The 11135-nt window shown below is 43.5% G+C and overlaps 1 long non-coding RNA gene across 1 annotated transcript; it reads left to right on the forward strand.

The window, feature by feature from the left end:
* The first annotated feature begins 3216 nt into the window (after positions 1–3216).
* LOC141573228 (uncharacterized) lies at positions 3217–6204 on the forward strand. Its single transcript, XR_016021010.1, has 2 exons — positions 3217–3900; positions 5347–6204. It is a non-coding gene; the product is annotated as an uncharacterized LOC141573228 (long non-coding RNA).
* Positions 6205–11135: the final 4931 nt, after the last annotated feature.

Genomic DNA, 11135 nt, shown 5'->3' on the forward strand with positions numbered 1-11135 from the left:
ATTCACTTGATGATTAGAAAATGCCAATTACTTCTCATGGCCCCCGTCCCTTTTTCATAAATTAAGATTTGTTCTGGGCAGGACCAGGCAATGCCCCTCCCTAAGCGCGCCCAGCACGTCTGCGGGGCCTGCAGATATGCTGCTAACAGTTTGTAACGACGAGGCCAGAGTGCAGGCCACTGGGACCAGTGATGGGACCAGGTAACACCACCTGCAACCAATCTGTGTTCCCGGAATCGAGATGATCGTAACGGTCGTTGCCAACAAGCTGATCAATACTTGTGCAGTGAAAACACACCTGCATTGAGGAATTAAATGAAGACTCTCTTTGGGCAAACTGTTTTGCCCTACATATAACGTATTAGCAGGAGACTGATACATCGTATGTAATATATATATGTGTGTGTTCAAATAAAAGTACAAATCAGTTATTTCTCAGTTCCAGTTCAGAAATAATGATTTTGGGAAAAAATTACAGTGATATTGGGGAAAGGGGAATCTTTTTGTTTAATTGAAATTTCCATAAAATTAAGTCGAGGATGTGCCACATTTTTCAATTGTCTACGTGCAGTGCGTTTTCTTTTGTCAGCAGAAGGTTAGACAATAACCACCCGTACGTTGCTGATGTCCAAATAGTGACAAACAGTGTCCAACGCTTACACTAAGCAGGTACTTGTCATTATATAGAACGTGCTCTGACAGTCAGTGTAGAGGATCATACAGAGGAAACGTTTGGGAGACAAGGGAAAAGGAAGAGAAAGGAACGGTGAGGCAAAAGGTGGTGACGCTTCTACCCTGACTGTACAATGGCTCGATTACTTCCCTTCACACTTCATTTCCGCTGCACCTCTAACCGTCTACAGCTCCTGAATGGGCTCCCCTGGCGTCTTGCCTCCCAGGCTCCATAACGGAAAACCCAACCCCTCTGGCAGAGCCCCCTGACCCCTCCTTAATGGATGGGCTGACTGACCTCATTAATTGGCAAAAGCTATTTATTTCTTCTCTAATAAATACTTCTTAATTCAATTAATCTCCTTCCTGGGACATATGCTGAGTTTAGAGAGGGTGCCGTGGCTGCAGAGCCACCCTGACGCACGGAGACTGCTATACGAGCAAATTCATTCTTTCCAGAACATTAGCCCAGAATTTTTAATAACCTCGCAGGAGCAATCAGGTTTGCACAGCAGCACAATGCCTAGGTCTCCGGCCCAATTTATTCTCTTACTCAGAGACCCACTTGAATTCACGAGCTGGAAACATATCAGTTTAAATTGGGAATTTAGAGGTCTTCCTGATAGAAAGCAGTAAAGCTGTATGCTCCAATTCCAGGCATGTCTAATGGAAATCTTATTCCTAAATGTTATTAAATTACGTGGATATTGTATTCTTGGTTTCTGTGACCCATTACGTACTGTAACAGCTTTATTTAAATGGCACCTCGGGGCATCTTTTCAATAACCTATTAAAAAAACAACTGAGTTATCTATAATAAAGGATCTCATTTATTAACAGTTCTAAATTGAATAAAGTCTCCTTTCTCTTTGAAATAGTCAGATCAAGAGACTAAATAATCAACACTTGTTGACGAAGCAGCAGTGAGGCGGGAGGGCCACTGCAAGCCAGGACTCACTCACCCCGGCTTCCTTACGACAACTGACTGAAAAAGAACGCGAGGCATCCTATGCCTTCTCCTGTTCATCTCTTTACATGTCCCACATCTGGTTCCTGTGTTTTCTGAGTGTCCCCAATAATCCTACTGAACATACAATTCCTGAAGTTGTTGGGAAAAGGAAAACATACTACATTTGCCTGTAAGAGTGTCCCAGTCAGACAAACTTGGATTTGGGTGGTTGAGTGGGTAGAAGCATCAATTACATGAACGGTCCACTTCACTCCCATGGAGTAAAAGGCAGACAGAAATCCTTTGTGTCTGAGAATGGGCCAGGATTACAGCGTGTGATTCAACGTCACCACCAGGGCCACTCACTCCCCTCTGCCTTCTCTCTCTTCCTCCCTGTCCAAAGCCCTCTAGAAAGCATCAAACCTTCTACAGGGAGGAGTTAGAAAGCAGGGGTGTGTTTGTTTTGTTAAACAAAGAAACTTCCTTGCCAAAAAAACAACAACAACAAGAACAAAAAAATTGTTAAGTCCATTTTTAGATTTTATTGCATGAGAAAAGCCAAAAATTGGGAAACAAAATTCTTAAATTTACATCAATAGGGAAATGTTTAAGTCGAAAATGATGTATCCATACTACAGAATATTACACATTTTTTAAAAGAATGAAGTATATTTGAGCTTGGGAAATTGTTCATGACATTCTCAGGTTTCTTCAGTATGGAGTAGATACAGTCTTATAAATAGACATAAAGCGTAAAGAATAACGATCTAACGGTCATGAACTCACTTTAGGAAAACCAACCATCGTCATTACCGTGAGGTCACCAGCGTCCCGCCCCCTAACCCGACCTCCTGGTCTCCCTGCTCAGAGTAAAATACTATCCTGAATTTTGAGTTTATTTCCCTATGTTTCCTAGAAAATTATTCTTATTTTCCAACATCCATAAATAGTATATATTTATGTCCTCTCTTTGGACGTCACAAGGATGAAAGGGTACCTTTTACACTCTTTTGTGACTTGCTGGTTCCACTCAAAAATAGGTTCCTGACACTCACCCACGTTGCTGCATGATGCAGAGTTGGTTCATTTTAACAGCTGTGTAGTTCCCCATTGTAAGCAGGTGTCGCAGTTTTTAAAAATATTCACTTGCCAGGGAGACTTCTGGCTCCTTACAGTTTTTGTTGTTCCAGACAGTGCTACTATTCTTCATATTCTTGAATATTTTAAGTTTTCCAACCTGGTGATATGATAACATGGTTTTAATTTGCATTCACCTAATACTAGTGAGGTTGGACATTTTTTGTGTTTGTAAGTCGTTTGTGTTCTCTTTTGTCAGTGCCTTTTCATGCCTTCTGTCATTTTGCTATTGCTTTGTTATCAATTTCAAAATCGGGTTTGTAGGGGTTCTTCATGTGTTCTGAAAATGAGTAATATACATTTTTTATACGCTCTGGAAATGACCCTTATACGTATTTGTGAAAGACTCTTCCAGTGTGGAGCTTGTCTTTTTAGTCTCTTTATAGAAGTTCTCCGTCCAGATCGCGCGTCAGCACCGGTCCTCCTTGTGACGTGCGAGCTGCTGTTGTACCTGCGACCCAACACAGTCAGAAGCCAAGGCCCGAGCATCCACTGGGGCAGCTTTCTCCTGAGGCTGGGGTTCGTTTCCAGTATAACCCCCAGCCCACCTGTCTACTCCCAGGATCTTCCGTCACCAGCTTTGGATAGAATAAGAAAGAGTTCAGCCACAGGCTTTTGAGACACCCAAGCAACAGGAGGAAACTGCATCACTTGGACACATCTTTGTCAGGATGCAAATGACCAGGGAATGTTCTCCTTGTGCCTTACGAGCCCGTGGCGAAATCCAAAGAACGTGGGCTCAGAGCGGATGGCGAAAAGCTGTGTCTGAGCATCTTCTAGGAGTGGGGGCTCTATTTGGTTGTAACACGGCACTAAAGTCATTTTCAGAGAGGGGAACTCTGAGGCACTAAAGAGAGGAAGTGCCTGAGGTCACCCCAGAGTCAGTGTCAGTTGGCAGAACCAGAAATAGACTTCAGATCTAACTCTCAGTTCAGACAAGGCAGCATGTTCTGCTTTGATGATAGCAGAGAGAGAGAGAGAGAGAGAGAGAGAGAGAGAGAGAGACCCACATCTGTCTAGTGAATGCAGGATAATTACTAAGAACAGTTCTTTTTTCTGCTCTTCCACTCGGGCCCATCTGGAAACCCTCTGCTAACTGGTCTGAACTTGCGGAGGATTCCAGCCAGAAGAAACCCCCAATGGTAAGCGCTGCAGCTGCTGTCCCCCAGCTGCAGACCGCGCGTCTTGTGATTTCCGCAGGGCTCAGACGGTGCCTCTTGGTTTCTTCTTGGCCTGTGTGCTGAGTGTGGGAAAATTCTGCGTGGGAGGCTTCTTTCTCCAACACTTTGGGAGTGTGCCACAGCGCAGGCCTTGCCCTCCTGAGGACACCAGCGTGCATCCACACCCGTGTGAGGGGCGGCTCTGCAACGCAGTCCAGGCGACGTGCAGAAACCCCCTGAGAAGCACACGTTGGACTTGCCTTCCACCCAGCTCTGAAACCCCGAGGTCAGGGCCTCCACCAACAGAGAAAGCATGGCGAGTTCTCCTGCCTGAAGCCTGTGGAAAAGAGGCTGATCTTGCCTTGGTTTCCTCAGTGTGTAAAACGTTTCTTCCCCAGTGAGGCTTCTTGGGGCGCTGCACCCAGTCTCTCCAAGGAGGCTGAGAGACCAAGGCTTACGCAATGAGGTGCAAGAGAAATGAGCACAAGCTAAAGCATTCCCTTCTGGTCTCCATTCTTTCCCAGAAATAAGAGGTTACAGAGAAAATACAAATGGAATCTAAATCTGGTAAGATTTGCAGAACCTCAAGGTTTCGCTGGGTCAGGAACAGGGTAAAAATAGTCTCTTAGGATGAATCCTGGCCAGGAAAACAGAGACAAGCGAAGGGCAGGAAAACCTATTGCAAAATTTCACTTTTTCCAGCTTCCTATCTGGTTTCACTGTCTCTGACTCAGTCCTTTCTCCCGCCACCTTCTTGGCATTACAAGGGAGGCAGCTGGAGCCCCAGAGTCCAGGGGCTTGCAAAGTGGGGACTTTTCAAAGGTCCCCTCACAAAAACTGTGGTAAAGCTAGATCCTGGAAGTGGACCAGATGCCCACAGAGCTGAGCAAATTCCCGCGATGCAGGACCTTACCTCTCATCACGAATATGTCCCCAAAGCCCAGAGAGCAGACTCAAGGGGCCCAAGGGGGAGGGATGACTGAAGGCCACTTGTCACCCGCACGTGTCCTGCTATCCCAGCCGAGCCACTGGTACCGTATTTCTGAACCTCTCCAGGATGGGACTCCGGCTTCCCCTGACAGCTGGCTCCCGCCTAGCAGATCACTTGTGCTCATTTCCTTGGGGTGATCCAGCCTGTTTACATCCAGTGCTTGTTCTATCCACATGGACCTATTCTATCCGAGGGCTCTGGCATGGACTCAGTGACCTTGAAGATTCGTCTGCCATCATCATGTTTCATGTATACTATCCAAAGGAATTCAACTGCCCAAGGCCGGCAATAGTGAGAACAACTCACACTCGAGAAATTTTCTTAGGACTTCTCAAGCTCTGTAGGTTGCAAGCAGCAGAGACCCACTCAAGCTGCCTGAAGTAAAAAGCTTGTTTTCATTGTGATGTACATTCTGTCTTGGTTTCTTTCCTAATAAGGAGCGAAGCACGTCTTGTGGTACCCGGGAGCAGAAAGGTACCCCAGGCCTTCCCAGAAGTTGGACCTAGAAGAGGAAACTCCAAACTGACCAGCCAGGAAGCCTGGTTCCTCTCATCTCCACCAGGTCTTACATTCTTGTCTCTCCTCCGACTGCCTCTCACCCCTATAATCTGCAAAATGCATTTCCCTCTTGAGGCAAATACATGCCAAAATATGACTACCCTCATCTCAGCTTCACAGCCTTGCCTCCAAATCAACTGGCATGTTACATACAATTCCTAAGTCCTGGGATGAAACTGAACTGGCCGTGTTGGGTTAGGAGACAAACCCTAGTCCATTAAACTGCTCACAGGAGGAGGGGCTTATGGTTGAAATGAAGGTACATGTCTGCTTTGTGTGGCTGAGACCGGTGTGTGCTCCTAAGTCCCATCTACAACAGAGACAAGCTAACGGTCATGGACTTACAGTAACTAATACGCTTTCCCCACATGACTGTGTATAAGAAAATGGCAGCTCTGGAGCCTTAGAGGAGAGATTATTTGTGCACCCGCTTTCTTTGCTAGCATTCTTTAATTCTGATTGTACTTTGATGGGGGCAGGATATTGAATGGGCTGGAGCCGTCTCTGGGTGTGATCAATGGTAGCCCACATCTGACAGCTGGGCAGGTTAATGTGTTAACAGATCATGGACGGGTCCCTAATGGAGCAGCTAGTCGTAGCATGGTCCCTTGGCACAGGCGCCCCCCCCAGTACTGAGCCCACAGCAGTGTGTGCTGCGACCACGAGAATGTGTGTGCAAGGCCATGAGGACAACCAACCCCATCTGTCACCTGGAATAAAATCGCAAAGTGTCAGCACTCCATATTGTCTTTGTTTGTAAAGGTGAAATAAAAAAGTGCATTATTACATAGAAGATGGATGACAGTCAGAATATCAAGCCATAATCATGTCTAGATTTAAACAATATCTGAATTCACCAAATGCATTGTCTTAGTCTGTCTGGACTGCTGTGACAAAATACCATAGACCTGTAGCTCATAAATAACAGAAATTTATTTCTCACAGTTCTGAAGGCTGGATGATGAGGGTGCCAGCATGGCTGGAAGAGGTCAGACTTCTCACTGTCCCCAAATGGTGGAAAGAGTGAGGGCACTCTCTGGGGTCTCGTTTATAAGGGCATTAATGCCAGACATGAGGGCTCCACCCTCGTGGCTTAAGCACCTCCCCCAAGTCTCTGCCTCCTAAGCCATCACCTTGGGGGTTAGGATTTCATGTTTGAATTCAGGGGAACACAAACATTCAGGTCATACATTTATAAAGCAGGCCCTGGCTTCCTCAGGGCTTTCAATATATGTATCTCCTCTTTTACACAGCATTTATCATCTTGAATGGCATTTGGTTTCATACTTGTTTTCCTCACTGAACGTTTGGGTTCGTGAGTGAAGGTACCCTGTCTTTAGCTTGTCATAGACTTAGGAGCTAGTCCAGTGCCTGGCACATGGCAACAAACAGTTGTCAATAGCTGGATGAATAAATGAGAGATGGAGGAAACCATTTAGGAATTAAAGGCTGGAAAGAAAAGAAGGGAGAACTGGAAGAGAAGGAAGGTAGGAAGTGAGTGAGTTCAATGATGAACGTGACACCACAGGGAGCCCGGGTGGCATGCGTCCTGTTCACCTCTGCAAGCTGGTATGTGCAACCTTCTGGACCAAACAAGACAACACAGAGCTGATATTCGGCTTCACCCAGGAAACTAACAAGCTCAGGCCGAGGGCGGAAAAGTTCCAAGTGTCATGTTGATTTGGGGTGTTCTCTGCCCCTTTCGTGTACCCCTGCCCTCTTCTCATGCCTAACACCTCCAAACTCATCCTCCCCGAGTATGCAGTCTTTTCAAATCGGCTTCGGTCACTTAGCAGCATGCATTTAAGTTTCCTCCATGTCTTTTCATGGCTCGAGAGCTCATTTCTTTTTATTGCTGAATGCTAGTCCATTGTCTAGATCAGGGGTGTCCAAACTTTTTTCAACGTTTTTCACCAAGGGCCATATGCGGTAAAATACACAAACAGCCGGGCCACTGACTCAAGGTGAAGTACGTATTGCCTCACCTGGTTTATTTAAGTAAACTAAATATATTTTTGGAATTTGCTGCGGGCCGATACAAAATGGATTGTGGGCCGCAGTTGGCCCGCAGGCCGCAGTTTGGACACCCCTGGTCTAGATGAACCACAGTTTATTTATCCATCATCCACTGAAGGACATCTTGCTTGCTTCCAACTTTCGGCTACTAGGAATAAAGCTACTACAAACATCTGCGTGCAGGTTTTTGTGTGGTTACAAGGTTTCAACTCCTTTGGGTAAATACCAAGGAGCATGATTGCTGGGTCATATGTTAAGGGCATGTTTATTTTGTAAGAAACTGCCAAATTCTCTTCCAAAGTGGTTGCACCATTTTGCATTCCCACTAGCAGTGAATGAGAGTTCCTGTTGCTCTATAGCCTTTCCAGCATTTGGTATTGTCACTATTCTGGATCTGGGTCATTCTGATAGGTGTGTAGCAGTATTTCACCATTGTTTTAATTCACATTCCCCTGATGGCATATGATGTGGAGCATCTTCTCATGTGGTTATTTACCATCTGTATCTCTTTTTTGGTGAGGTGTCTGCACTTCAGGTGTCTGTGTCTTTTATTCTACTGGTAATAAGGTTTCTGACAGCAAATCTGTAAGGATGTTTCAGCGTGGAATTATTGCAATGCCTCCTTGTTAGTTTTTATTTTGGATCAGTTTTCTCAAAACTAAACATTTATCCTCATTTCATAAAACTGAAAACAAAATAAATTCAAGTGTTTGATTTGTCACTGGTAATACATCTGGTTCCTATTCTTGTAGCCTGTGAATTGATATTGTGAGCTACATTATCATTTCCAGAATCATCCTGAATCCCTTTTTAAAGTTGGAGACTATGATTTTATTTCTTTTCCTTAATGAATAAGTCATGGTTCAACACTCACCTCCTAATTTCTTAAGTATAAGAGAATGCAAGCCACTGGATTCAATTGCACTGAATGAAAACACCTTTCACTTTCAAAGTACTTCTTAGTTGCTTTGTTCCCAATTCCAGCACACATTTTATCTTCCCAACATGGAAACCTTTAGGTTTTGGGTCACACTTTTCTTAAGAAAACAAGTAAAAGTTGTTTTATTTGCTTTCAAATATCCCCTGAAGCATTCCCAACGTCTTAATTTTACACTAAAGTTCAATTCTCACCAAATAGATGAAAAGCATGCATTTTTAAAACATCAAAAAATAAAAATAGACATTTTAATATGAAATCATTTTGGGGAAAAACAGTTTTAAAGAAATAATCAAGGGTCACAAACACATTGGCTTCCTTATCTTATGGGTAAATTTGAATATCTCAAAATGCAATAAAAATGGCATTAAGGTATGACACCAAAAGCACAACTAACAAAAGAAAAAAATAGATAAATTGGACTTCATCAAAATTAAAAACTTTTGTGCATTGAGGACACTAACCAGAGAGAAAAACAGCTCACAGGCCAAAATACTTGCCAACCACACACCTGATGATTCTGGATACTAGAATATATAGTCTAGTATATGTCCAGAATATATGATGTATCCAGAATATATAAAGAATACTTACAACTCAACAACAAAAAGACATACAACCCAATTAAAAAGTGATCAAAGGGTTTAAATAGATCTTTCTCCAAAGAAGATACACAAATGGCCAACAAACATATCAAAAGATGCTCAATGACACTCGCCCTCAAGGAAATGCAAATTAAAACCACTATGAGATATCACTTCACAACCACTAGAATAGCTATAATTCAAAAAGGAAAAAAAAATAATAATGAGTGTTGGTGAGGGTGTGGAGAAAATGGAACACTCACACATTGGTTAGGAATTTTACATGGTGCAATTGCTGTGGAAAATTGTTTACCAATTCCTCTATAAATTAAACATAGAATTTCCATAGCAATTCCGCTCCTAGCACATACCCCAAATGATTAAAAACGGGTATTCAACACAAACCTCGTACACAATGTTTATTATAGAAGCTCTATTCACATTAGCCAAAGGGTAGAAACAACTGAAATGGTCATCAACAGATGACTGGATAAACAAAACGTCCATACAGTGGGATGTCGCTAAGCTATAAAAACGAATGAAATACTGGTACACCATATATATATATATATATATATATATATATATATATATATATATATACACTTCAAAATATCTCCCAGGTCATTTTCCTTAGCCTGTTTTGCCTATTAAACCAGAGACAATTTTATTGACTTTGCATAGCTTCTTGAACCCATTTCTATAATTCTGATCAGATTCTCTTTTCCTACAAAACATTTTTGCTTCACTCAGATGTTTTCTACATATTCATCACTTTCTCTTTTTTCTGGGCATCAAATGATTGCCAGCCTTTGAACTTAAAGGCAGTTGCAATTCTTATTTTCACTGCTTCTCCTCAGTTGCAGCTCATTATTTCCAATGTAAGTGATAGTATGTGCTGAGATCTCAAGGTCTTCCTGTGAATTTTCCATGTTGTAGGCATTTACATAGGCATTTGGGGAAGTTATGGGTTTTCCCCAAAGCATTTCCCACTTACCACAACTGCCTAGCTCACAGTAGTATTCAGGATTTCCCCCAGATCAATACGCTTAGTTTTGTCCTATATTAACTCATCTTCCTTAAATCTCCCTTGCTAATGCAGCAAGCAGCCTTTCCCAAGGGTCCTGGGCTTCACCAGGTGTCTCTCTTCTTTTGCTCAAGAGGACTTTCCGAGGAAACTCCTACCACTCCTTTGTGAGGGCACTGCAGAAATCAAAGTCAGGTGGATCTTTATCTCCAGCACCCATCTGTTTAATTCATGCTTCGAGTTATGAGAATTCTTAAGTTCTTCACTCTTACTCACACAGTTCTGAAGCCAAACCATCCAGGTTTGGCCCAAGGGGTTTAGTCATTATAGGTTATTAGGTAACAGAGTTAGTGGTTGTGTTTGAGAGTATTTGAGGGTCTAATCTGTTCTGACTGCTTTTAGCAGAGTTAGTCCTCAGTTCTTGGGGCCTTCTGGGATGACATGGCACTGAAAGACAGAGGTAGTGTCAACTTAGAGATAATGGGCAAGATCCAGCAGAGCTTTTCCCCAAGGCTGTTGTCAGTCCCATGCCAGCCCAGAGATACATGCTGCCAAAGGAAAAACCAGGTCATGGCAGATGGGTCAGAAGAGGTTACAGAAACCATCTTGTCAACCACTCTCACCTTGTGAATGGAGAAACCAAAGCGTAGGAAGAAATGGAATGACTTGCCCAAGGTTGGAGGAGAGGAGCATAGCCTAATCCAGGTCCCCTGACTCTCACTAGTGACCCTCTCCACCTACCAAACCAAAACAACCCATCTCTGGCTAGTGGCTCTCTCCATGTACCCAACCTCTACCAAAGCTCAGCAGAAGGCCAGTGACGCTTCTCTAAAGCATCTCATGTGATGGCAGAGCCTAAAATCACCTCAGTGGGGTTGACCACCATCATCCAACTAATTCAGAGGGACTTTGAATATAACTTGCTCAATCTGGCATCTCATCGGTTGCTAGTCTAGAATCCCTCATGATGGACCTCATGAAGATGGAACTAGATATGGCCCCACTGGATGAATGAAGGTCTACTGGAACAGAAGAGCTGGGTGTGCATCTGATTAAGATGGAAAGTCTACTTCAAACGGGAATAGGCTACTACCCCAGGTGTCC

Source organism: Rhinolophus sinicus, chromosome 4 (genome assembly GCF_057876585.1).
Source record: "Rhinolophus sinicus isolate RSI-liver-muscle chromosome 4, RSI-T2T, whole genome shotgun sequence".
In the NCBI taxonomy this organism is placed as follows: Eukaryota; Metazoa; Chordata; class Mammalia; order Chiroptera; family Rhinolophidae; genus Rhinolophus; species Rhinolophus sinicus.